This window comes from Anser anser, assembly GCF_964211835.1.
Source record: "Anser anser genome assembly, chromosome: 26".
Lineage (NCBI taxonomy): Eukaryota > Metazoa > Chordata > Aves > Anseriformes > Anatidae > Anser > Anser anser.
Window position 1 is genome coordinate 6,060,474 of NC_139747.1, and position 25,698 is coordinate 6,086,171.

General features: G+C 56.3%; 2 long non-coding RNA genes across 4 annotated transcripts; both read right to left on the bottom strand.

Annotated features, from left to right (window-relative positions):
• Window positions 1-11,479: 11,479 nt before the first annotated feature.
• On the bottom strand, window positions 11,480-13,574 carry LOC310886660. 2 transcript variants are annotated; one of them, XR_014575410.1, is made up of 3 exons: window positions 12,455-13,515; window positions 11,822-12,341; window positions 11,480-11,733 (listed from the first exon to the last, which is right to left on the bottom strand). It is a non-coding gene; the product is annotated as an uncharacterized lncRNA (long non-coding RNA). The 2 variants fall into 2 exon arrangements; XR_014575409.1 differs by having other exon boundaries at window positions 11,822-13,574.
• Window positions 13,575-21,380: 7,806 nt separating this feature from the next.
• Window positions 21,381-23,357, bottom strand: LOC310886912. Of its 2 annotated transcripts, XR_014575539.1 has the most exons (3): window positions 22,356-23,335; window positions 21,723-22,242; window positions 21,381-21,634 (listed from the first exon to the last, which is right to left on the bottom strand). It is a non-coding gene; the product is annotated as an uncharacterized lncRNA (long non-coding RNA). The 2 variants fall into 2 exon arrangements; XR_014575538.1 differs by having other exon boundaries at window positions 21,723-23,357.
• Between the last annotated feature and the right edge of the window lie 2,341 nt (window positions 23,358-25,698).

Genomic DNA, 25,698 nt, shown 5'->3' on the forward strand with positions numbered 1-25,698 from the left:
AGTGTCCCCGTCACCATGGGCTGTCCGCACTGGCAGACAGGGGCACAGGGAAGAGCGGTGTGGGGGAGCTGCCCCACGGGGGGGAGCTGCACCGGCTGCAGGTTATGCCCCTCGGGTGGGAGGTGCACCACCTGCAGGTTATGCCCCACGGGGGGGAGCTGCACCGGCTGCAGGTTATGCCCCACGGGGGGGAGGTGCACCGGCTGCAGGTTATGCTCCTCGGGTGGGAGGTGCACCACCTGCAGGTTATGCCCCACGGGGGAGAGCTGCACCGGCTGCAGGATATGCTCCTCGGGTGGGAGGTGCACCACCTGCAGGTTATGCTCCTCGGGTGAGAGCTGCACCGGCTGCAGGATATGCCCCACAGGGGAGAGCTGCACCGGCTGCAGGATATGCCCCACAGGGGGGAGCTGCACCGGCTGCAGGATATGCCCCACAGGGGGGAGCTGCACCAGCTGCAGGTGGTGCCCCTCGGGTGGGAGGTGCCCCCCAGGTGGCAGCTGCGCCATGGGTGGGAGCTGCAGCACCTGCCCCTGGACCTCCGGCACCACGTGCCAGACGGTGGCCTGGGGCAGCGCGTAGGAGAGGGTGGGTACCTGGGGGGGCTGCAAGGGCACCGCCATCGCTCCGGGGAAGGAGGGCAGCAGCCAGGCAGCCACCGTTGGCGGCTCAGCTGGGACAACGAAGGGGGAGGTTGGCGTCTGCGGCACCGGCGGCAGCCGTCTGGGGAATCTCTCTGTGAGGAAAAAGGGCGCTGGGCTGAGCTCTCGGGCGCTGGGCTCGCCGGCAGGGCCGCAGCCCCGGGAGGAGCGGGAGCCCGCTGCTGTACCTGCCATGGTCGCTGGAGAGTGGGGCGGTTCGTTGGGGAACCCGGGCAACGGGGGCTCCGCCCCAACGGCTGACCAGCCCCTCACCGCCATCTTGGTGAGGACTGCAGTTTCTCTACCCAAGCAGGCTTCCCAGCGCCATCAGTTTCCATCCGCATGAGCCTTTCCCGTCCCAGTCCTCATTTGCCAGGCCCAGGGGGGTTTCGCACTCCAACACTTTCCCCTCCCAAGGATTTTCCATCCCAAGACTTTTCCATCCCAAGACTTTTCATCCTCCCGGCGATTTCCCATCCCGACAGTTTCACAGCCCAACAGATTCCCATGCAAACTATTTCCCATCAGCACGAAGCGTTTCTTAATCCCATGAGATCTCATCCCAAAGACTTCCCATCCCTTGGATTTCTTTTCCAACTATTTCCTACCGCAACGAATCGTACCCACCCCATTCAAGATTTCCCATCCCAATAATTTCCCATCCCAAGAGAGATTTCCCTACCCCAATGCTTTTCCTTTCCAATGATTTCCTCCCCAAGGAAGATTTCCCATCCCAGTGCCTTTCCTTAAGGATGCCTTCCTCCCCAAGGAAGGTATCTCATCCCAATGCTTTTCCTTCCCAAGGAAGCTTTCCCATCCCAAGGAAGATTTCCCATCTCTTTCATTTCCTAGCCCCATGGCTTTCCAGCCCAAGGAAGTCTTCCCATCCCAGCAATCATTTCTCATCCCACTCATCATTTCCCATCCCCACGATTTCCCATTTTCACCATCCAAAAGACAGCTTAGCCAGCCCACAGCTAGAGAGAGATCCCAACAGGGATTTGTACGATTCTGGTAGATGCAAGGGCATGGACACTTGGCGTGCTAACGATTGCACTTTATTCCAGGGCAACACAGATCAGCGGTACCAAGAGCGCTATGATGAATCTGGCGAAGATGTAGATAGATGGTTCTTGCAGGTATTACCAGGAAATAAACAGGTGTCTGCACTTCTCTCTAGCTACCTTAGTAAAAGATCGGAAGGGTAGAGCACTAATTAACAGTAGCATTATTAGAGGCACTACTGTGGCAGTGAAAATACCAGCAGGACATCGGCGTCTCCTATTCCACCACCAAGACCTCCATGCCTTGAGTGCCACCAGCAGTACTCCATGCGAGCTGGACGCTCAGGGCACTTATGGCCACCCACCTTTGTGAGGTCAAAGGCTGACAGTGACTCTCTGCTGACCTCACACGGCTCTCGGGCACCCCGATGGCAGCACTGACGGCGCTAAGCTGACTGCCATGAGCAAAGGCTGACATGAAATGGCTGCTGCGCAACGCCAGGAGCAATGTCTGCCGGGCCGGGGGTTCGGATGGGAGCTCGGCCTTCGGCCTGGGAACTGTGCCTGGGAGCCAGGGACGTCCTCGATGTGCAGCTGGACACCTGGGCCTGAGAAAGCAAGGTTTCTTGAAAGAAAATTGGAAACATCGTCACCTAGTGGCTGTCTCAGGGGGACGGATCGAAACGCACAGCATCTCCTGGTTACCTGAAGTGCTGGTGTCCTACGCCCTCGTATGTCTCAATGACATAAAAAGGGACAGATTTTTACCCCAAATGCAGCTCCTTTCTGTGGGAAGCTTCCCGTGCTGCGCATCCTCCTCTCTTTCTAGCATGTGGCTTCGACTTTAGGCGTGTTGTTTTTTCTCCTTAAGCAGACTGAATCTTCCTTTGAACATTATGGTAACTGATTTTTACTACCGTTAAATGCCTTTCCTCCACTTCTAATCTAATTAATTAGTGCTATGGTCTTAACATCTGCTCCATAGGTATCTTTCCTACCTGGTACAATCTAGAAGAGCTCAGCAATATCCATACATCTCTTTCCCTTAGTTGTCACAGTAGGCTTCCTCGTGGTAATTTCTGTTGAGCAGGACGTGACAGAACCCTCACAAGATGCTTGAAAGTGTAGCTCTGAGGTGAGAAACCCTGCCCAAGCAAGGGTAAACCATAAATATGTGAAGAGAAAGTAAATGGACACTTTTCTGCCCCAAATGCAGACGGGTTGTTAATGCTGTTGCTGCATGTGGTGACTTTGGGTGGCCCCAGCTGCCTCCTCTTTTATTCCTGAGTGGTGGTGTCACAGTTAGAGAGAAGAAAAAATATATACAGTTTTTAATTGCAATGGACAACACTGCATTATTTAAAATAAAAACACAATGGGAAAAACACAACTGGCAGGAACAAACCATACCGAACGCAACAAAAAACAACGGCTCCAGGAAACCACGTGCGTGTGACCCCCTCCTCCAACAGGGCAGGGGGAGCAGACCCGATATCACTATAAATAACCCCAAAATCGTTTCACGGGGAGAAGCCGGGAGTCCGTCTCTGAGACACCAGCAGGTGCGGGAGGCGGTGCTGCTCGTGAGAAACAAAGTTGTGTTTTTGCAATAGAAGGTGTTTTTGCAGTGGAAAAATCCACTAACCTTGCATATGCAAAAGTGGCATTGTGTGGCATAGCAGTGGGGAATCCGTTAAGCAGATAAGGGGAAGGTCCCACTGTCCCAAAATAACGAGGATAGCTAAGAAAAACAGGATGAGCAGTGCGAGATCAGTAAAAGCAAAGATCACGGGCCCTCTAGTCACAAGAGAAGAAGGAAAAAATAAAAGGATAAGGAGAAATTAACGGTTGGTCAAATAAAATTGTACATATATGGTATAGTAGTGCGTCGAGTAGGCTGTGAACCTGTAGTACTCAGCCAATGAAGAAACAGGGGAGAAATCAGGTGTCGGGTAATAGGGAATACACGGTTATGATAAACTTTTATTGCGCGCTCCTGCTTGCAGGATGCCCGCCATTGCAATCGCGAATAAAAAAGCTCCACAGAAGATCCTGTCTGAAGAAAATTACTGAGATTTTTCTCAGGGTTTAGGGGCTCGTCCCGGATCTTGTTGCCTACCAGAGAGTTCTTGCTACCACAGACAGGAAGGTGCACCCTCTGATTTCAGCGGTCCCGTCGGGGGTGGTGGCTTGTCTCGGGATGGCTGACAAAGGACTGAGACTGTTCATCTGAAGACAGGCTCTGAGAAGAACTGGGGAGAAAGGAGGCCAATACAGACAGACCACAGAGCACAGCCCAGACACAGCCCAGCCAGAGCACGTACACAGCACAGAGAGCACAGACACAGCCCGGACAGAGCCCAGACACAGCTCAGACACAGCACAGAGAGCACAGACACAGCCCAGCCAGAGCCCAGACACAGCACGGACAGAGCCCAGCCAGAGCACAGACACAGCACAGGCACAGCACAGACGGAGCCCAGACAGAGCAGAGAGAGCACACACTCAGCACAGAGCCCAGACACAGCACGGACAGAGCCCAGACACAGCTGAGACACAGCCCAGACACAGCCCAGACACAGCCCAGACACAGCACGGACAGAGCCCAGACACAGCTGAGACACAGCTGAGACACAGCCCAGACACAGCACGGACACAGCACGGACAGAGCACAGAGATCACAGACAGAGCACAGACAGAGCACAGACACAGCACAGACACAGCCCAGACAGAGCCCAGAGATCACAGACAGAGCACAGACAGAGCACAGACACAGCCCAGACACAGCATGGACAGAGCACAGAGAGCACAGACACAGCCCAGACGGAGACCAGACACAGCACAGGCAGAGCACAGAGATCACAGACAGAGCAGACACAGCCCAGACACAGCCCGGACACAGCACAGGCACAGCACAGACACAGCCCAGACACAGCACAGAGAGCACAGACACAGCCTGGACAGAGCCCAGACAGCACAGACAGAGCCCAGACACAGCCCAGACACAGCCCAGACACAGCACGGACACAGCACGGACAGAGCACGGACACAGCACGGACAGAGCACAGAGAGCACAGGCCCAGCACAGAGCACAGACACAGCACAGACACAGCCCGGACACCGGAGCCGTTATCCCAGCATGGCAGCAGCAAGGTGACAATGTGCTCGCCTGGAGGACAGCTGAAATCTTTCCGCATGTCTCACAGCTCACCCAGAGATCGGGATCACCTGGTTACTGCTGCTTTTAGATGGTGGTCTTCAGCCTGCTGTTCCCTAGGACGGCCCTCCACTGGGGTAGTCTGCTTCGCCTTCCTATTGCTCCTTCCCCTTCTCAGTAGGACTTTCTTCCCTTACTAAACGAGATGACTTGTGCATCCATTCTTTCATCTTGTGTGTATCGGTGCCTGGGAATGCCACAGGGCAGTCCCCGGAGCCAGCTGTAGGGTCCGTCAGAGGGTTGGAGTGGCTGCAGGGCCTGTCAGCGGGGCTGGAGAGGCCGCAGGGCCCGTCAAAGGGGTTGGAGTGGCTGCGGGTAACATCCCAGGGCTCGGAAGGGCCTCAGAGCCCATCCCAGGGCTTGGAGGGCCTTCAGGGTGCGTCACAGGCTTGCATCAGATCAAGACGCATTTTCATAGACCCACACAATTTCTCTTGAAGGTGCTGAATTGTACTGAATAGTCTTCAAAACACATAGAGCAGACCCAGCAAACAAGCCGCTGGTGCTAGGAACTAGTTTTGTGTTGTTTGTTTGTTTGTTTTTCGTTAACTTTGTTTCATGAGAACAGATACCAAATGGGTATTTTCAGGCAAGGGCAAAGATGACCCTGGAGTTGAAGCTATCTAAAGGATGAATAACTAGGAATCTATTTACTCGAGAAGACCCTTTTGTAAGGAAAAATCCTACACACGTGCACTGGAGTTTGATACTAATCCATTTGTTGGAAACCACTGGAAAACAATGGAAAGCTATTCTAATACGAAGTACCCTCATTCTAATACAAAAAATCACACCCCTAGAGTGAGAGACCCCAGCCCAAGAGGAGACCCTTCCCCTCTGAGGATGCGCAGAATCATTTTGTCATGTCAGCCGTAGGCTAATTCTGGAACCTGTGAGAAGTTAGGGGATTGTACTAGCATGGAAATGCAGTGATAAAAGATTGTATCAAGCGTGGCGTGGAAAATCTTTCCATGTGCTGGCTTTGTGGGAAACCACCTGGTACCCCAACTCGCGCAGTTCTGAAAGAAAACTGTGTCTCGACCTGGTGTCTGGATTGGCTTCTTGCGCATCGGGTAACAAATCCAAACTTTTCTCGGACAACTTGGCGAGCTGTAAATCTCTGGCACTGCCAGCATCGGGGCACACCTTTCTAAAACCTTTTAGCAGCGCCGTAGGATACCACATTTGTTCAGGGCTGAATTCCAAAGCCATCGGAGGTGGCAATCGTGATAAATACCGGCCCACATCCCCCCCCAGCCCTTGCCACCTGTAGCCATCCTGCCTCAGGGCTGATCGCTGGCTGGAATTTTTAACTCCTTGTCTAACCACAGAGGTTGTCATTCGGGGACAAATACTGGGTTAAGTTCACCGTCGGTGCAAGAGGAGCACGTGCTACCTGCAAGTGGGCAAAACCATCAACAAACATAGGCCAGCCCCCAGAGATCATAAACAACAAGAAAGGGATTAAGAAAAAGCACCTAAAAAGCACAGAAAAACAACACTAGAAAGGAAAAAATCAACATTGTGACCAGCAACTATCAATCTCAGAGAAAGCTTATAAGAAACACTCTTTTAAAACATTCCGGTCAGATGTGACGTTAGCTCAACCCTTTGTGCCCCAGCTTGGCTGCCAAAAAGTCTGTTGTGGTGTAACCCAGCAGGCCGCTCAGCACCACACATCTGTTCGCTCCAGTCCCCCCATCCTGAGTGAACATGCAGAGAATCGGAAGGAAAATAAAAGCTCATAGGCATTGATAAAGAGTTTAATAATAAAGGAATAGAAAATAATAATACAAATCATACAATACATTAAAAAGACAATCAATAAAATTTATTAATGTAAACAATTTTTTCCCAGTCTAATGCTCTCCTATCACCACCATGATCACAACATCACAAAATATCACAAAAAATCCACCATGATCACAATATCACAAAATCACCTAGCAATTTCCCATCCCATCATTTCACACTAATGAATCCCCATCACCGTCATGACTTCCCATCCCACTGATCATTTCCTATCCCAGCAACCTCCCATTGCTGATCCCAAGGCTCAGTTCCCAACTCCCATCCATCCATCCATCCATCCATCCATCCATCCATCCATCCACCCATTTTCTCCCGTCCGTGCTGGCCATGCCCACATCCATTCACGGACTGAGCATGGGCAGCGGGAGCGGGCTGCATTAAATCCCCTCGGCATCCCACTGCCAGAACAACTGCAGGCAGAGGCGTTGCTGAGTGAACACCTACACTAGAGGAATTTAAGAAAAAAGGCGATAAAGCAGAGAAAGGACCAGAAAGGAAGAAATAAGCTTTCAATCCCTGCCATTTTGTGTCCCAACAAGCAGTTCCCATGCCCAAACTTGCCCATGCCAGGTATTGCCCATCCCAACAGCTTCCATCGCAACACTCCCAACACTCATTCATGACCCCCCCATCTCCCATCCCCCCCCGTTGCCCATCCCTGACAGTGAGAAACACTGACTAGCTACAGCACTAAAGAAGGGTAAGGGCAAGCGAGAGGGGAAAGGGCTGAAGAGTGCGGCTCAAGCTGGAGCAGGTGCCTGCAGAGGTCTCTGTGCCTGCGTGCTGAGCTCAGCACCACTGGGTGCTGCAGGGGCCGTCGAGGAGCGCAGGGTCACGGGTAGCCGGCATACTTGGCTATGGCCCCGTCCTTCTGCCGCTGCGCGAAGAATTGCACGGGGCCGATCTTCATCTGGTGGGCCGCCCGCTGCCGCTCCTCCTGGGCCAGCTGCTTCAGGCGCTCCCGCTCGGGACGCTGCTGCAGCGTGATGGGCACCGGCTCCTCCTGCTCCTCCAGCGGCGTGGGCGCCGCGTCACCGCCTGCCCAGGGCCCCACGCAGGGCACGTAGTCCACGCGGGGCCGTGCCAGGGGCTGCAGCATGCGCGGCTGTGTGGGCAGAGCCCCCCGCTGCGCTTGGCCCCCCGCGGCTGGCAGGCACAGCGCTCTGGGCGCCTGCTCTAGGGCAGCGTCCCCTGTTCACGCCGTGCTGCCTGGTGGTGCCGGCACCACCTTCTCTTTGCCGCCAGCTGGGGATTGGGGGGCAGCGGGCACAGCTGGCACTGTCTGCGTGGCGCTGGGCATCGTGCTGGGGCTGCTGGAGGTGGGCTGCGGCTGCACGCAGGGCAGCTGGCGCCCTGGCCCCAGCGCCTTCGCCCTGGCCCCCAGCGGCTGCAAAGTCTCGCTGGGGGTCTTTGTGTCCCGGCGCTGGCGCTGCAGCGTCTTGGCCCTGACGCCTTGGGGACAGAGGCTGTCCTGGGGCCGCACGGCACCGGGCTCCGCGCTCGGAGTCTCCGGCAGCAGCCGCGCTCTGCGGGGAGGCGGCGACGCTGCTCCTTGCCCCCCAGCAGCCCCCGGGCTTCGGGCTCTCTTGCTGGGCGCCCGGCTGTTGTTGGTCGCTGGCTGCTGCCTGCCGCTGCCGTCTTTCCTGCTGCTGCCACGGCGTCCTGGGGCCTTGGACATCCTGGCGTCCCTGGCACGGCGTCCCTGGCAAGGCGTCTCGGGGCCTTGGAGACCCTGGCCCAGCAGCATCTTCCTCTCCTTGCCGGGGGGTTTCTCTGTTGCTGGCCTCTTGGGCTGGGAGCTCTCCGCTGTCCCGGGGGTGCTGGTGGGCGCGGGGCGCTTGGCCCCCCGCTTGGTGCCGGTGGACGCAGGGGCAGCCAGGGGGCTCTTGAGGGGACCCAGGGGGCATTTGGGCAGGGGTGTCCTCTGCTCACTGAGGACTTGGGTGTCAGGGGACCTCTTGGGGGGATTCAGGGGGGGGTTGGGCAGGGGTCTACTAGGGGAACTGAGGACCTGGGTGTCAGGGGACCTCCTGGGGGGACTCAGGGGTGGACTGGGTAGGGGTCTACTAAGGGCACCGGGCAGGGGACTGGCTGCAGGGCTGAGCGGGGGGCTCAATTCCAGCACAATAGGGGACTGCACCAACAGCCCACCCCCAACCTTCTCGGGGTACACCCCAGGGGTTGAGGGTACCTCACCGAGGGCTCCTGTGGCTTCCAGTCCCTGCGTGCTCGGCTCCTCGATGTCCTCGGAGAGGTCGGGCAGCTGGGAGAGGAGGCGGCTGAGGGCAGGACTGCTGGGCGAATCGGGGAAGGCGTCCTGGGGCTCCACGGCCTCGAGCCAGCTGAACAGCTCCTCCGTGCCGGGGATGTCCAGGTCGGCCAGGAGCTGGTCCTGCAGGTGCTGCAGCAGCTGGCTGTCCCCTGCCAGCTCTGGAAAGGCCTCGGCGAAGGCATCAGGGCCCAGCTCGGGCAGCTGCGGGGGCTCCTCAGGCACCTGCGGGGCTGTCGCCGCTGAGGACGAAGCAAGAAAATCCCCCAAGACGGGCGATGTCAGCTTTCCCATGGCTCATGGGTGTGGGGCGACAACCGGGCGGCTGTGCCAGCGCCAAACTCACCGTCAGGCGTCGCCGTCTGGGTGCTGTGGGTCGATGGAGCCAGGAAAGGCTCGGGGGGAGTGGGGTCAGGCAGCGGGGGCCCCTGGTCCTCGCTGAGCCCCACGGCGTGGTCGCAGGGCTCCGGCAGCTGCCCCTGGCTGCTGGTCACGGTGCGGGGCGTGGGGAGCGCCTGCCCCCGGAGCCGAGGCCCCGGGACGAGGGGTGGCGGGGGCCTGCGGTGGGCGGGGGCCTGCAACAGGCAGGTGCCTGCGGGGTGCAGGGGCTCCCCGTGGAGCACGGCCCTGGGCCCCAGCCCCAGCGCATGGTGGGGCACCAGTGTCCCCGTCACCATGGGCTGTCCGCACTGGCAGACAGGGGCACAGGGAAGAGCGGTGTGGGGGAGCTGCCCCACGGGGGGGAGCTGCACCGGCTGCAGGTGGTGCCCCTCGGGTGGGAGGTGCACCGGCTGCAGGTTATGCCCCACAGGGGGGAGCTGCACCGGCTGCAGGATATGCTCCTCGGGTGGGAGGTGCACCACCTGCAGGTTATGCTCCTCGGGTGAGAGCTGCACCGGCTGCAGGATATGCCCCACAGGGGAGAGCTGCACCGGCTGCAGGATATGCCCCACAGGGGGGAGCTGCACCAGCTGCAGGTGGTGCCCCTCGGGTGGGAGGTGCCCCCCAGGTGGCAGCTGCGCCACGGGTGGGAGCTGCAGCACCTGCCCCTGGACCTCCGGCACCACGTGCCAGACGGTGGCCTGGGGCAGCGCGTAGGAGAGGGTGGGTACCTGGGGGGGCTGCAAGGGCACCGCCATCGCTCCGGGGAAGGAGGGCAGCAGCCAGGCAGCCACCGTTGGCGGCTCAGCTGGGACAACGAAGGGGGAGGTTGGCGTCTGCGGCACCGGCGGCAGCCGTCTGGGGAATCTCTCTGTGAGGAAAAAGGGCGCTGGGCTGAGCTCTCGGGCGCTGGGCTCGCCGGCAGGGCCGCAGCCCCGGGAGGAGCGGGAGCCCGCTGCTGTACCTGCCATGGTCGCTGGAGAGTGGGGCGGTTCGTTGGGGAACCCGGGCAACGGGGGCTCCGCCCCAACGGCTGACCAGCCCCTCACCGCCATCTTGGTGAGGACTGCAGTTTCTCTACCCAAGCAGGCTTCCCAGCGCCATCAGTTTCCATCCGCATGAGCCTTTCCCGTCCCAGTCCTCATTTGCCAGGCCCAGGGGGGTTTCGCACTCCAACACTTTCCCCTCCCAAGGATTTTCCATCCCAAGACTTTTCCATCCCAAGACTTTTCATCCTCCCGGCGATTTCCCATCCCGACAGTTTCACAGCCCAACAGATTCCCATGCAAACTATTTCCCATCAGCACGAAGCGTTTCTTAATCCCATGAGATCTCATCCCAAAGACTTCCCATCCCTTGGATTTCTTTTCCAACTATTTCCTACCGCAACGAATCGTACCCACCCCATTCAAGATTTCCCATCCCAATAATTTCCCATCCCAAGAGAGATTTCCCTACCCCAATGCTTTTCCTTTCCAATGATTTCCTCCCCAAGGAAGATTTCCCATCCCAGTGCCTTTCCTTAAGGATGCCTTCCTCCCCAAGGAAGGTATCTCATCCCAATGCTTTTCCTTCCCAAGGAAGCTTTCCCATCCCAAGGAAGATTTCCCATCTCTTTCATTTCCTAGCCCCATGGCTTTCCAGCCCAAGGAAGTCTTCCCATCCCAGCAATCATTTCTCATCCCACTCATCATTTCCCATCCCCACGATTTCCCATTTTCACCATCCAAAAGACAGCTTAGCCAGCCCACAGCTAGAGAGAGATCCCAACAGGGATTTGCACAATTCTGGTAGATGCAAGAGCATGGACACTTGGCGTGCTAACGATTGCACTTTATTCCAGGGCAACACAGATCAGCGGTACCAAGAGCGCTATGATGAATCTGGCGAAGATGTAGATAGATGGTTCTTGCAGGTATTACCAGGAAATAAACAGGTGTCTGCACTTCTCTCTAGCTACCTTAGTAAAAGATCGGAAGGGTAGAGCACTAATTAACAGTAGCATTATTAGAGGCACTACTGTGGCAGTGAAAATCCATCAGGAGGGCCAACTTACCAATGCCTGCAAGGCAAATGCACTTAGGATGGGTTTTCTTTGTCAAGACTAAACTTACAAGAGGTTCAAGCTCTCCGCAGCAGTAGCTGTGCCCGCAGGACTCAGGTGCTGCCTCGGCCAGCAGGCCCAGGCAGGTGGGGCACGTCTCATCCCCGGGGGCCTCTGCTGTCAGCCCGCGGGGCGGCTGGCTCGTGCTGCCCGCGGCCTCCCTGCCGTGGAGATGCTCGGCCACCGGGATGGAGGCTGCCCACTCCTAAGCACCTCTAACCAGCAGGACCTCTAACCCTGAAGTCTCCTCTTCCACCAGCAGGACGTCAGCGTCTCTTGTTCCACCAGCAGGACATCGGCGTCTCCTATTCCACCACCAAGACCTCCATGCCTTGAGTGCCACCAGCAGTACTCCATGCGAGCTGGACGCTCAGGGCACTTATGGCCACCCACCTTTGTGAGGTCAAAGGCTGACAGTGACTCTCTGCTGACCTCACACGGCTCTCGGGCACCCCGATGGCAGCACTGACGGCGCTAAGCTGACTGCCATGAGCAAAGGCTGACATGAAATGGCTGCTGCGCAACGCCAGGAGCAATGTCTGCCGGGCCGGGGGTTCGGATGGGAGCTCGGCCTTCGGCCTGGGAACTGCGCCTGGGAGCCAGGGACGTCCTCGATGTGCAGCTGGACACCTGGGCCTGAGAAAGCAAGGTTTCTTGAAAGAAAATTGGAAACATCGTCACCTAGTGGCTGTCTCAGGGGGACGGATCGAAACGCACAGCATCTCTTGGTTACCTGAAGTGCTGGTGTCCTACGCCCTCGTATGTCTCAATGACATAAAAAGGGACAGATTTTTACCCCAAATGCAGCTCCTTTCTGTGGGAAGCTTCCCGTGCTGCGCATCCTCCTCTCTTTCTAGCATGTGGCTTCGACTTTAGGCGTGTTGTTTTTTCTCCTTAAGCAGACTGAATCTTCCTTTGAACATTATGGTAACTGATTTTTACTACCGTTAAATGCCTTTCCTCCACTTCTAATCTAATTAATTAGTGCTATGGTCTTAACATCTGCTCCATAGGTATCTTTCCTACCTGGTACAATCTAGAAGAGCTCAGCAATATCCATACATCTCTTTCCCTTAGTTGTCACAGTAGGCTTCCTCGTGGTAATTTCTGTTGAGCAGGACGTGACAGAACCCTCACAAGATGCTTGAAAGTGTAGCTCTGAGGTGAGAAACCCTGCCCAAGCAAGGGTAAACCATAAATATGTGAAGAGAAAGTAAATGGACACTTTTCTGCCCCAAATGCAGACGGGTTGTTAATGCTGTTGCTGCATGTGGTGACTTTGGGTGGCCCCAGCTGCCTCCTCTTTTATTCCTGAGTGGTGGTGTCACAGTTAGAGAGAAGAAAAAATATATACAGTTTTTAATTGCAATGGACAACACTGCATTATTTAAAATAAAAACACAATGGGAAAAACACAACTGGCAGGAACAAACCATACCGAACGCAACAAAAAACAACGGCTCCAGGAAACCACGTGCGTGTGACCCCCTCCTCCAACAGGGCAGGGGGAGCAGACCCGATATCACTATAAATAACCCCAAAATCGTTTCACGGGGAGAAGCCGGGAGTCCGTCTCTGAGACACCAGCAGGTGCGGGAGGCGGTGCTGCTCGTGAGAAACAAAGTTGTGTTTTTGCAATAGAAGGTGTTTTTGCAGTGGAAAAATCCACTAACCTTGCATATGCAAAAGTGGCATTGTGTGGCATAGCAGTGGGGAATCCGTTAAGCAGATAAGGGGAAGGTCCCACTGTCCCAAAATAACGAGGATAGCTAAGAAAAACAGGATGAGCAGTGCGAGATCAGTAAAAGCAAAGATCACGGGCCCTCTAGTCACAAGAGAAGAAGGAAAAAATAAAAGGATAAGGAGAAATTAACGGTTGGTCAAATAAAATTGTACATATATGGTATAGTAGTGCGTCGAGTAGGCTGTGAACCTGTAGTACTCAGCCAATGAAGAAACAGGGGAGAAATCAGGTGTCGGGTAATAGGGAATACACGGTTATGATAAACTTTTATTGCGCGCTCCTGCTTGCAGGATGCCCGCCATTGCAATCGCGAATAAAAAAGCTCCACAGAAGATCCTGTCTGAAGAAAATTACTGAGATTTTTCTCAGGGTTTAGGGGCTCGTCCCGGATCTTGTTGCCTACCAGAGAGTTCTTGCTACCACAGACAGGAAGGTGCACCCTCTGATTTCAGCGGTCCCGTCGGGGGTGGTGGCTTGTCTCGGGATGGCTGACAAAGGACTGAGACTGTTCATCTGAAGACAGGCTCTGAGAAGAACTGGGGAGAAAGGAGGCCAATACAGACAGACCACAGAGCACAGCCCAGACACAGCCCAGCCAGAGCACGTACACAGCACAGAGAGCACAGACACAGCCCGGACAGAGCCCAGACACAGCTCAGACACAGCACAGAGAGCACAGACACAGCCCAGCCAGAGCCCAGACACAGCACGGACAGAGCCCAGCCAGAGCACAGACACAGCACAGGCACAGCACAGACGGAGCCCAGACAGAGCAGAGAGAGCACACACTCAGCACAGAGCCCAGACACAGCACGGACAGAGCCCAGACACAGCTGAGACACAGCCCAGACACAGCCCAGACACAGCCCAGACACAGCACGGACAGAGCCCAGACACAGCTGAGACACAGCTGAGACACAGCCCAGACACAGCACGGACACAGCACGGACAGAGCACAGAGATCACAGACAGAGCACAGACAGAGCACAGACACAGCACAGACACAGCCCAGACAGAGCCCAGAGATCACAGACAGAGCACAGACAGAGCACAGACACAGCCCAGACACAGCATGGACAGAGCACAGAGAGCACAGACACAGCCCAGACGGAGACCAGACACAGCACAGGCAGAGCACAGAGATCACAGACAGAGCAGACACAGCCCAGACACAGCCCGGACACAGCACAGACACAGCACAGAGAGCACAGACACAGCCTGGACAGAGCCCAGACAGCACAGACAGAGCCCAGACACAGCCCAGACACAGCCCAGACACAGCACGGACACAGCCCGGACAGAGCACGGACAGAGCACAGAGAGCACAGGCCCAGCACAGAGCACAGGCACAGCACAGACACAGCCCGGACACCGGAGCCGTTATCCCAGCATGGCAGCAGCAAGGTGACAATGTGCTCGCCTGGAGGACAGCTGAAATCTTTCCGCATGTCTCACAGCTCACCCAGAGATCGGGATCACCTGGTTACTGCTGCTTTTAGATGGTGGTCTTCAGCCTGCTGTTCCCTAGGACGGCCCTCCACTGGGGTAGTCTGCTTCGCCTTCCTATTGCTCCTTCCCCTTCTCAGTAGGACTCTCTTCCCTTACTAAACGAGATGACTTGTGCATCCATTCTTTCATCTTGTGTGTATCGGTGCCTGGGAATGCCACAGGGCAGTCCCCGGAGCCAGCTGTAGGGTCCGTCAGAGGGTTGGAGTGGCTGCAGGGCCTGTCAGCGGGGCTGGAGAGGCCGCAGGGCCCGTCAAAGGGGTTGGAGTGGCTGCGGGTAACATCCCAGGGCTCGGAAGGGCCTCAGAGCCCATCCCAGGGCTTGGAGGGCCTTCAGGGTGCGTCACAGGCTTGCATCAGATCAAGACGCATTTTCATAGACCCACACAATTTCTCTTGAAGGTGCTGAATTGTACTGAATAGTCTTCAAAACACACAGAGCAGACCCAGCAAACAAGCCGCTGGTGCTAGGAACTAGTTTTGTGTTGTTTGTTTGTTTGTTTGTTTTTCGTTAACTTTGTTTCATGAGAACAGATACCAAATGGGTATTTTCAGGCAAGGGCAAAGATGACCCTGGAGTTGGAGCTATCTAAAGGATGAATAACTAGGAATCTATTTACTCGAGAAGACACTTTTGTAAGGAAAAATCCTACACACGTGCACTGGAGTTTGATACTAATCCATTTGTTGGAAACCACTGGAAAACAATGGAAAGCTATTCTAATACGAAGTACCCTCATTCTAATACAAAAAATCACACCCCTAGAGTGAGAGACCCCAGCCCAAGAGGAGACCCTTCCCCTCTGAGGATGCGCAGAATCATTTTGTCATGTCAGCCGTAGGCTAATTCTGGAACCTGTGAGAAGTTAGGGGATTGTACTAGCATGGAAATGCAGTGATAAAAGATTGTATCAAGCGTGGCGTGGAAAATCTTTCCATGTGCTGGCTTTGTGGGAAACCACCTGGTACCCAGACTCGCGCAGTTCTGAAAGAAAACTGTGTCTCGACCTGGTGTCTGGATTGGCTTCTTGCGCATCGGGTAACAAATCCAAACTTTTCTCGGACAACTTGGCGAGCTGTAAATCTCTGGCACTGCCAGCATCGGGGCACACCTGTCTAAAACCTTTTAGCAGCGCCGTAGGATACCACATTTGTTCAGGGCTGAATTCCAAAGCCATTGGAGGTGGCAATCGTGATAAAAACCGGCCCACATCCCCCCCCAGCCCTTGCCACCTGTAGCCATCCTGCCTCAGGGCTGATCGCTGGCTGGAATTTTTAACTCCTTGTCTAACCACAGAGGTTGTCATTCGGGGACAAATACTGGGTTAAGTTCACCGTCGGTGCAAGAGGAGCACGTGCTACCTGCAAGTGGGCAAAACCATCAACAAACATAGGCCAGCCCCCAGGGATCATAAACAACAAGAAAGGGATTAAGAAAAAGCACCTAAAAAGCACAGAAAAACAACACCAGAAAGGAAAAAATCAACATTGTGACCAGCAACTATCAATCTCAGAGAAAGCTTATAAGAAACACTCTTTTAAAACATTCCGGTCAGATGTGACGTTAGCTCAACCCTTTGTGCCCCAGCTTGGCTGCCAAAAAGTCTGTTGTGGTGTAACCCGGCAGGCCGCTCAGCACCACACATCTGTTCGCTCACGTCCCCCCATCCTGAGTGAACATGCAGAGATTCGGAAGGAAAATAAAAGCTCATAGGCATTGATAAAGAGTTTAATAATAAAGGAATAGAAAATAATCATAAAAATAATACAATAAATTAAAAAGACAATCAATAAAATTTATTAATGTAAACAATTTTTTCTCAGCCTAATGCTCTTCTATCACCACCATGATCACAACATCACAAAATATCACAAAAAATCCACCATGATCACAATATCACAAAATCACCTAGCAATTTCCCATCCCATCATTTCACACTAATGAATCCCCATCACCGTCATGACTTCCCATCCCACTGATCATTTCCTATCCCAGCAACCTCCCATTGCTGATCCCAAGGCTCGGTTCCCAATTCCCATCCATCCATCCATCCATCCATCCATCCATCCATCCATCCATCCATCCACCCACCCATTTTCTCCCGTCCGTGCTGGCCATGCCCACATCCATTCACGGACTGAGCATGGGCAGCGGGAGCGGGCTGCATTAAATCCCCTCGGCATCCCACTGCCAGAACAACTGCAGGCAGAGGCGTTGCTGAGTGAACACCTACACTAGAGGAATTTAAGAAAAAAGGCGATAAAGCAGAGAAAGGACCAGAAAGGAAGAAATAAGCTTTCAATCCCTGCCATTTTGTGTCCCAACAAGCAGTTCCCATGCCCAAACTTGCCCATGCCAGGTATTGCCCATCCCAACAGCTTCCATCGCAACACTCCCAACACTCATTCGTGACCCCCCCATCTCCCATCCCCCCCCGTTGCCCATCCCTGACAGTGAGAAACACTGACTAGCTACAGCACTAAAGAAGGATAAGGGCAAGCGAGAGGGGAAAGGGCTGAAGAGTGCGGCTCAAGCTGGAGCAGGTGCCTGCAGAGGTCTCTGTGCCTGCGTGCTGAGCTCAGCACCACTGGGTGCTGCAGGGGCCGTCGAGGAGCGCAGGGTCACGGGTAGCCGGCATACTTGGCTATGGCCCCGTCCTTCTGCCGCTGCGCGAAGAATTGCACGGGGCCGATCTTCATCTGGTGGGCCGCCCGCTGCCGCTCCTCCTGGGCCAGCTGCTTCAGGCGCTCCCGCTCGGGACGCTGCTGCAGCGTGATGGGCACCGGCTCCTCCTGCTCCTCCAGCGGCGTGGGCGCCGCGTCACCGCCTGCCCAGGGCCCCACGCAGGGCACGTAGTCCACGCGGGGCCGTGCCAGGGGCTGCAGCATGCGCGGCTGTGTGGGCAGAGCCCCCCGCTGCGCTTGGCCCCCCGCGGCTGGCAGGCACAGCGCTCTGGGCGCCTGCTCTAGGGCAGCGTCCCCTGTTCACACCGTGCTGCCTGGTGGTGCTGGCACCACCTTCTCTTTGCCGCCAGCTGGGGATTGGGGGGCAGCGGGCACAGCTGGCACTGTCTGCGCGGCGCTGGGCATCGTGCTGGGGCTGCTGGAGGTGGGCTGCGGCTGCACACAGGGCAGCTGGCGCCCTGGCCCCAGCGCCTTCGCCCTGGCCCCCAGCGGCTGCAAAGTCTCACTGGGGGTCTTTGTGCCCCGGCGCTGGCGCTGCAGCGTCTTGGCCCTGACGCCTTGGGGACAGAGGCTGTCCTGGGGCCGCACGGCACCGGGCTCCGCGCTCGGAGTCTCCGGCAGCAGCCGCGCTCTGCGGGGAGGCGGCGACGCTGCTCCTTGCCCCCCAGCAGCCCCCGGGCTTCGGGCTCTCTTGCTGGGCGCCCGGCTGTTGTTGGTCGCTGGCTGCTGTCTGCCGCTGCCGTCTTGCCTGCTGCTGCCACGGCGTCCTGGGGCCTTGGACATCCTGGCGTCCCTGGCACGGCGTCCCTGGCAAGGCGTCTTAGGGCCTTGGAGACCCTGGCCCAGCAGCATCTTCCTCTCCTTGCCGGGGGGTTTCTCTGTTGCTGGCCTCTTGGGCTGGGAGCTCTCCGCTGTCCCGGGGGTGCTGGTGGGCGCGGGGCGCTTGGCCCCCCGCTTGGTGCCGGTGGACGCAGGGGCAGCCAGGGGGCTCTTGAGGGGACCCAGGGGGCATGTGAGCAGGGGTGTCCTCTGGTCACGGAGGACTTGGGTGTCAGGGGACCTCCTGGGGGGACTCAGGGGGGGGTTGGGCAGGGGTCTACTAGGGGAACTGAGGACCTGGGTGTCAGGGGACCTCTTGGGGGGACTCAGGGGTGGACTGGGTAGGGGTCTACTAAGGGCACCGGGCAGGGGACTGGCTGCAGGGCTGAGCGGGGGGCTCAATGCCAGCACAATAGGGGACTGCACCAACAGCCCACCCCCAACCTTCTCGGGGTACACCCCAGGGGTTGAGGGTACCTCACCGAGGGCTCCTGTGGCTTCCAGTCCCTGCGTGCTCGGCTCCTCGATGTCCTCGGAGAGGTCGGGCAGCTGGGAGAGGAGGCGGCTGAGGGCAGGACTGCTGGGTGAATCGGGGAAGGCGTCCTGGGGCTCCACGGCCTCGAGCCAGCTGAACAGCTCCTCCGTGCCGGGGATGTCCAGGTCGGCCAGGAGCTGGTCCTGCAGGTGCTGCAGCAGCTGGCTGTCCCCTGCCAGCTCTGGAAAGGCCTCGGCGAAGGCATCAGGGCCCAGCTCGGGCAGCTGCGGGGGCTCCTCAGGCACCTGCGGGGCTGTCGCCGCTGAGGACGAAGCAAGAAAATCCCCCAAGACAGGCGATGTCAGCTTTCCCATGGCTCATGGGTGTGGGGCGACAACCGGGCGGCTGTGCCAGCGCCAAACTCACCGTCGGGCGTCGCCGTCTGGGTGCTGCGGGTCGATGGAGCCAGGAAAGGCTCGGGGGGAGTGGGGTCAGGCAGCGGGGGCCCCTGGTCCTCGCTGAGCCCCACGGCGTGGTCGCAGGGCTCCGGCAGCTGCCCCTGGCTGCTGGTCACGGTGCGGGGCGTGGGGAGCGCCTGCCCCCGGAGCCGAGGCCCCGGGACGAGGGGTGGCGGGGGCCTGCGGTGGGCGGGGGCCTGCAACAGGCAGGTGCCTGCGGGGTGCAGGGGCTCCCCGTGGAGCACGGCCCTGGGCCCCAGCCCCAGCGCATGGTGGGGCACCAGTGTCCCCGTCACCATGGGCTGTCCGCACTGGCAGACAGGGGCACAGGGAAGAGCGGTGTGGGGGAGCTGCCCCACGGGGGGGAGCTGCACCACCTGCAGGTTATGCCCCACGGGGGGGAGCTGCACCGGCTGCAGGTGGTGCCCCTCGGGTGGGAGGTGCACCGGCTGCAGGTTATGCCCCACAGGGGGGAGCTGCACCGGCTGCAGGTGGTGCCCCTCGGGTGGGAGGTGCACCGGCTGCAGGTTATGCCCCATGGGGGGGAGCTGCACCACCTGCAGGTTATGCTCCTCGGGTGAGAGCTGCACCGGCTGCAGGATATGCCCCACAGGGGAGAGCTGCACCGGCTGCAGGATATGCCCCACAGGGGGGAGCTGCACCGGCTGCAGGATATGCCCCACAGGGGGGAGCTGCACCAGCTGCAGGTGGTGCCCCTCGGGTGGGAGGTGCCCCCCAGGTGGCAGCTGCGCCACGGGTGGGAGCTGCAGCACCTGCCCCTGGACCTCCGGCACCACGTGCCAGACGGTGGCCTGGGGCAGCGCGTAGGAGAGGGTGGGTACCTGGGGGGGCTGCAAGGGCACCGCCATCGCTCCGGGGAAGGAGGGCAGCAGCCAGGCAGCCACCGTTGGCGGCTCAGCTGGGACAACGAAGGGGGAGTTGGGCGTCTGCGGCACCGGCGGCAGCCGTCTGGGGAATCTCTCTGTGAGGAAAAAGGGCGCTGGGCTGAGCTCTCGGGCGCTGGGCTCGCCGGCAGGGCCGCAGCCCCGGGAGGAGCGGGAGCCCGCTGCTGTACCTGCCATGGTCGCTGGAGAGTGGGGCGGTTCGTTGGGGAACCCGGGCAACGGGGGCTCCGCCCCAACGGCTGACCAGCCCCTCACCGCCATCTTGGTGAGGACTGCAGTTTCTCTACCCAAGCAGGCTTCCCAGCGCCATCAGTTTCCATCCCCATGAGCCTTTCCCGTCCCAGTCCTCATTTGCCAGGCCCAGGGGGGTTTCGCACTCCAACACTTTCCCTCCCAAGGATTTTCCATCCCAAGACTTTTCCATCCCAAGACTTTTCATCCTCCCGGCGATTTCCCATCCCGACAGTTTCACAGCCCAACAGATTCCCATGCAAACTATTTCCCATCAGCACGAAGCGTTTCTTAATCCCATGAGATCTCATCCCAAAGACTTCCCATCCCTTGGATTTCTTTTCCAACTATTTCCTACCGCAACGAATCTTACCCACCCCATTCAAGATTTCCCATCCCAATAATTTCCCATCCCAAGAGAGATTTCCCTACCCCAATGCTTTTCCTTTCCAAGGATTTCCTCCCCAAGGAAGATTTCCCATCCCAGTGCCTTTCCTTAAGGATGCCTTCCTCCCCAAGGACGGTATCTCATCCCAATGCTTTTCCTTCCCAAGGAAGCTTTCCCATCCCAAGGAAGATTTCCCATCTCTTTCATTTCCTAGCCCCATGGCTTTCCAGCCCAAGGAAGTCTTCCCATCCCAGCAATCATTTCTCATCCCACTCATCATTTCCCATCCCCACGATTTCCCATTTTCACCATCCAAAAGACAGCTTAGCCAGCCCACAGCTAGAGAGAGATCCCAACAGGGATTTGCACAATTCTGGTAGATGCAAGAGCATGGACACTTGGCGTGCTAACGATTGCACTTTATTCCAGGGCAACACAGATCAGCGGTACCAAGAGCGCTATGATGAATCTGGCGAAGATGTAGATAGATGGTTCTTGCAGGTATTACCAGGAAATAAACAGGTGTCTGCACTTCTCTCTAGCTACCTTAGTAAAAGATCGGAAGGGTAGAGCACTAATTAACAGTAGCATTATTAGAGGCACTACTGTGGCAGTGAAAATCCATCAGGAGGGCCAACTTACCAATGCCTGCAAGGCAAATGCACTTAGGATGGGTTTTCTTTGTCAAGACTAAACTTACAAGAGGTTCAAGCTCTCCGCAGCAGTAGCTGTGCCCGCAGGACTCAGGTGCTGCCTCGGCCAGCAGGCCCAGGCAGGTGGGGCACGTCTCATCCCCGGGGGCCTCTGCTGTCAGCCCGCGGGGCGGCTGGCTCGTGCTGCCCGCGGCCTCCCTGCCGTGGAGATGCTCGGCCACCGGGATGGAGGCTGCCCACTCCTAAGCACCTCTAACCAGCAGGACCTCTAACCCTGAAGTCTCCTCTTCCACCAGCAGGACGTCAGCGTCTCTTGTTCCACCAGCAGGACATCGGCGTCTCCTATTCCACCACCAAGACCTCCATGCCTTGAGTGCCACCAGCAGTACTCCATGCGAGCTGGACGCTCAGGGCACTTATGGCCACCCACCTTTGTGAGGTCAAAGGCTGACAGTGACTCTCTGCTGACCTCACACGGCTCTCGGGCACCCCGATGGCAGCACTGACGGCGCTAAGCTGACTGCCATGAGCAAAGGCTGACATGAAATGGCTGCTGCGCAACGCCAGGAGCAATGTCTGCCGGGCCGGGGGTTCGGATGGGAGCTCGGCCTTGGGCCTGGGAACTGTGCCTGGGAGCCAGGGACGTCCTCGGTGTGCAGCTGGACACCTGGGCCTGAGAAAGCAAGGTTTCTTGAAAGAAAATTGGAAACATCGTCACCTAGTGGCTGTCTCAGGGGGACGGATCGAAACGCACAGCATCTCCTGGTTACCTGAAGTGCTGGTGTCCTACGCCCTCGTATGTCTCAATGACATAAAAAGGGACAGATTTTTACCCCAAATGCAGCTCCTTTCTGTGGGAAGCTTCCCGTGCTGCGCATCCTCCTCTCTTTCTAGCATGTGGCTTCGACTTTAGGCGTGTTGTTTTTTCTCCTTAAGCAGACTGAATCTTCCTTTGAACATTATGGTAACTGATTTTTACTACCGTTAAATGCCTTTCCTCCACTTCTAATCTAATTAATTAGTGCTATGGTCTTAACATCTGCTCCATAGGTATCTTTCCTACCTGGTACAATCTAGAAGAGCTCAGCAATATCCATACATCTCTTTCCCTTAGTTGTCACAGTAGGCTTCCTCGTGGTAATTTCTGTTGAGCAGGACGTGACAGAACCCTCACAAGATGCTTGAAAGTGTAGCTCTGAGGTGAGAAACCCTGCCCAAGCAAGGGTAAACCATAAATATGTGAAGAGAAAGTAAATGGACACTTTTCTGCCCCAAATGCAGACGGGTTGTTAATGCTGTTGCTGCATGTGGTGACTTTGGGTGGCCCCAGCTGCCTCCTCTTTTATTCCTGAGTGGTGGTGTCACAGTTAGAGAGAAGAAAAAATATATACAGTTTTTAATTGCAATGGACAACACTGCATTATTTAAAATAAAAACACAATGGGAAAAACACAACTGGCAGGAACAAACCATACCGAACGCAACAAAAAACAACGGCTCCAGGAAACCACGTGCGTGTGACCCCCTCCTCCAACAGGGCAGGGGGAGCAGACCCGATATCACTATAAATAACCCCAAAATCGTTTCACGGGGAGAAGCCGGGAGTCCGTCTCTGAGACACCAGCAGGTGCGGGAGGCGGTGCTGCTCGTGAGAAACAAAGTTGTGTTTTTGCAATAGAAGGTGTTTTTGCAGTGGAAAAATCCACTAACCTTGCATATGCAAAAGTGGCATTGTGTGGCATAGCAGTGGGGAATCCGTTAAGCAGATAAGGGGAAGGTCCCACTGTCCCAAAATAACGAGGATAGCTAAGAAAAACAGGATGAGCAGTGCGAGATCAGTAAAAGCAAAGATCACGGGCCCTCTAGTCACAAGAGAAGAAGGAAAAAATAAAAGGATAAGGAGAAATTAACGGTTGGTCAAATAAAATTGTACATATATGGTATAGTAGTGCGTCGAGTAGGCTGTGAACCTGTAGTACTCAGCCAATGAAGAAACAGGGGAGAAATCAGGTGTCGGGTAATAGGGAATACACGGTTATGATAAACTTTTATTGCGCGCTCCTGCTTGCAGGACGCCCGCCATTGCAATCGCGAATAAAAAAGCTCCACAGAAGATCCTGTCTGAAGAAAATTACTGAGATTTTTCTCAGGGTTTAGGGGCTCGTCCCGGATCTTGTTGCCTACCAGAGAGTTCTTGCTACCACAGACAGGAAGGTGCACCCTCTGATTTCAGCGGTCCCGTCGGGGGTGGTGGCTTGTCTCGGGATGGCTGACAAAGGACTGAGACTGTTCATCTGAAGACAGGCTCTGAGAAGAACTGGGGAGAAAGGAGGCCAATACAGACAGACCACAGAGCACAGCCCAGACACAGCCCAGCCAGAGCACGTACACAGCACAGAGAGCACAGACACAGCCCGGACAGAGCACAGACACAGCTCAGACACAGCACAGAGAGCACAGACACAGCCCAGCCAGAGCCCAGACACAGCACGGACAGAGCCCAGCCAGAGCACAGACACAGCACAGGCACAGCACAGACGGAGCCCAGACAGAGCAGAGAGAGCACACACTCAGCACAGAGCCCAGACACAGCACGGACAGAGCCCAGACACAGCTGAGACACAGCCCAGACACAGCCCAGACACAGCCCAGACACAGCACGGACAGAGCCCAGACACAGCTGAGACACAGCTGAGACACAGCCCAGACACAGCACGGACACAGCACGGACAGAGCACAGAGATCACAGACAGAGCACAGACAGAGCACAGACACAGCACAGACACAGCCCAGACAGAGCCCAGAGATCACAGACAGAGCACAGACAGAGCACAGACACAGCCCAGACACAGCATGGACAGAGCACAGAGAGCACAGACACAGCCCAGACGGAGACCAGACACAGCACAGGCAGAGCACAGAGATCACAGACAGAGCAGACACAGCCCAGACACAGCCCGGACACAGCACAGACACAGCACAGAGAGCACAGACACAGCCTGGACAGAGCCCAGACAGCACAGACAGAGCCCAGACACAGCCCAGACACAGCCCAGACACAGCACGGACACAGCCCGGACAGAGCACGGACAGAGCACAGAGAGCACAGGCCCAGCACAGAGCACAGACACAGCACAGACACAGCCCGGACACCGGAGCCGTTATCCCAGCATGGCAGCAGCAAGGTGACAATGTGCTCGCCTGGAGGACAGCTGAAATCTTTCCGCATGTCTCACAGCTCACCCAGAGATCGGGATCACCTGGTTACTGCTGCTTTTAGATGGTGGTCTTCAGCCTGCTGTTCCCTAGGACGGCCCTCCACTGGGGTAGTCTGCTTCGCCTTCCTATTGCTCCTTCCCCTTCTCAGTAGGACTCTCTTCCCTTACTAAACGAGATGACTTGTGCATCCATTCTTTCATCTTGTGTGTATCGGTGCCTGGGAATGCCACAGGGCAGTCCCCGGAGCCAGCTGTAGGGTCCGTCAGAGGGTTGGAGTGGCTGCAGGGCCTGTCAGCGGGGCTGGAGAGGCCGCAGGGCCCGTCAAAGGGGTTGGAGTGGCTGCGGGTAACATCCCAGGGCTCGGAAGGGCCTCAGAGCCCATCCCAGGGCTTGGAGGGCCTTCAGGGTGCGTCACAGGCTTGCATCAGATCAAGACGCATTTTCATAGACCCACACAATTTCTCTTGAAGGTGCTGAATTGTACTGAATAGTCTTCAAAACACACAGAGCAGACCCAGCAAACAAGCCGCTGGTGCTAGGAACTAGTTTTGTGTTGTTTGTTTGTTTGTTTGTTTTTCGTTAACTTTGTTTCATGAGAACAGATACCAAATGGGTATTTTCAGGCAAGGGCAAAGATGACCCTGGAGTTGGAGCTATCTAAAGGATGAATAACTAGGAATCTATTTACTCGAGAAGACACTTTTGTAAGGAAAAATCCTACACACGTGCACTGGAGTTTGATACTAATCCATTTGTTGGAAACCACTGGAAAACAATGGAAAGCTATTCTAATACGAAGTACCCTCATTCTAATACAAAAAATCACACCCCTAGAGTGAGAGACCCCAGCCCAAGAGGAGACCCTTCCCCTCTGAGGATGCGCAGAATCATTTTGTCATGTCAGCCGTAGGCTAATTCTGGAACCTGTGAGAAGTTAGGGGATTGTACTAGCATGGAAATGCAGTGATAAAAGATTGTATCAAGCGTGGCGTGGAAAATCTTTCCATGTGCTGGCTTTGTGGGAAACCACCTGGTACCCCGACTCGCGCAGTTCTGAAAGAAAACTGTGTCTCGACCTGGTGTCTGGATTGGCTTCTTGCGCATCGGGTAACAAATCCAAACTTTTCTCGGACAACTTGGCGAGCTGTAAATCTCTGGCACTGCCAGCATCGGGGCACACCTGTCTA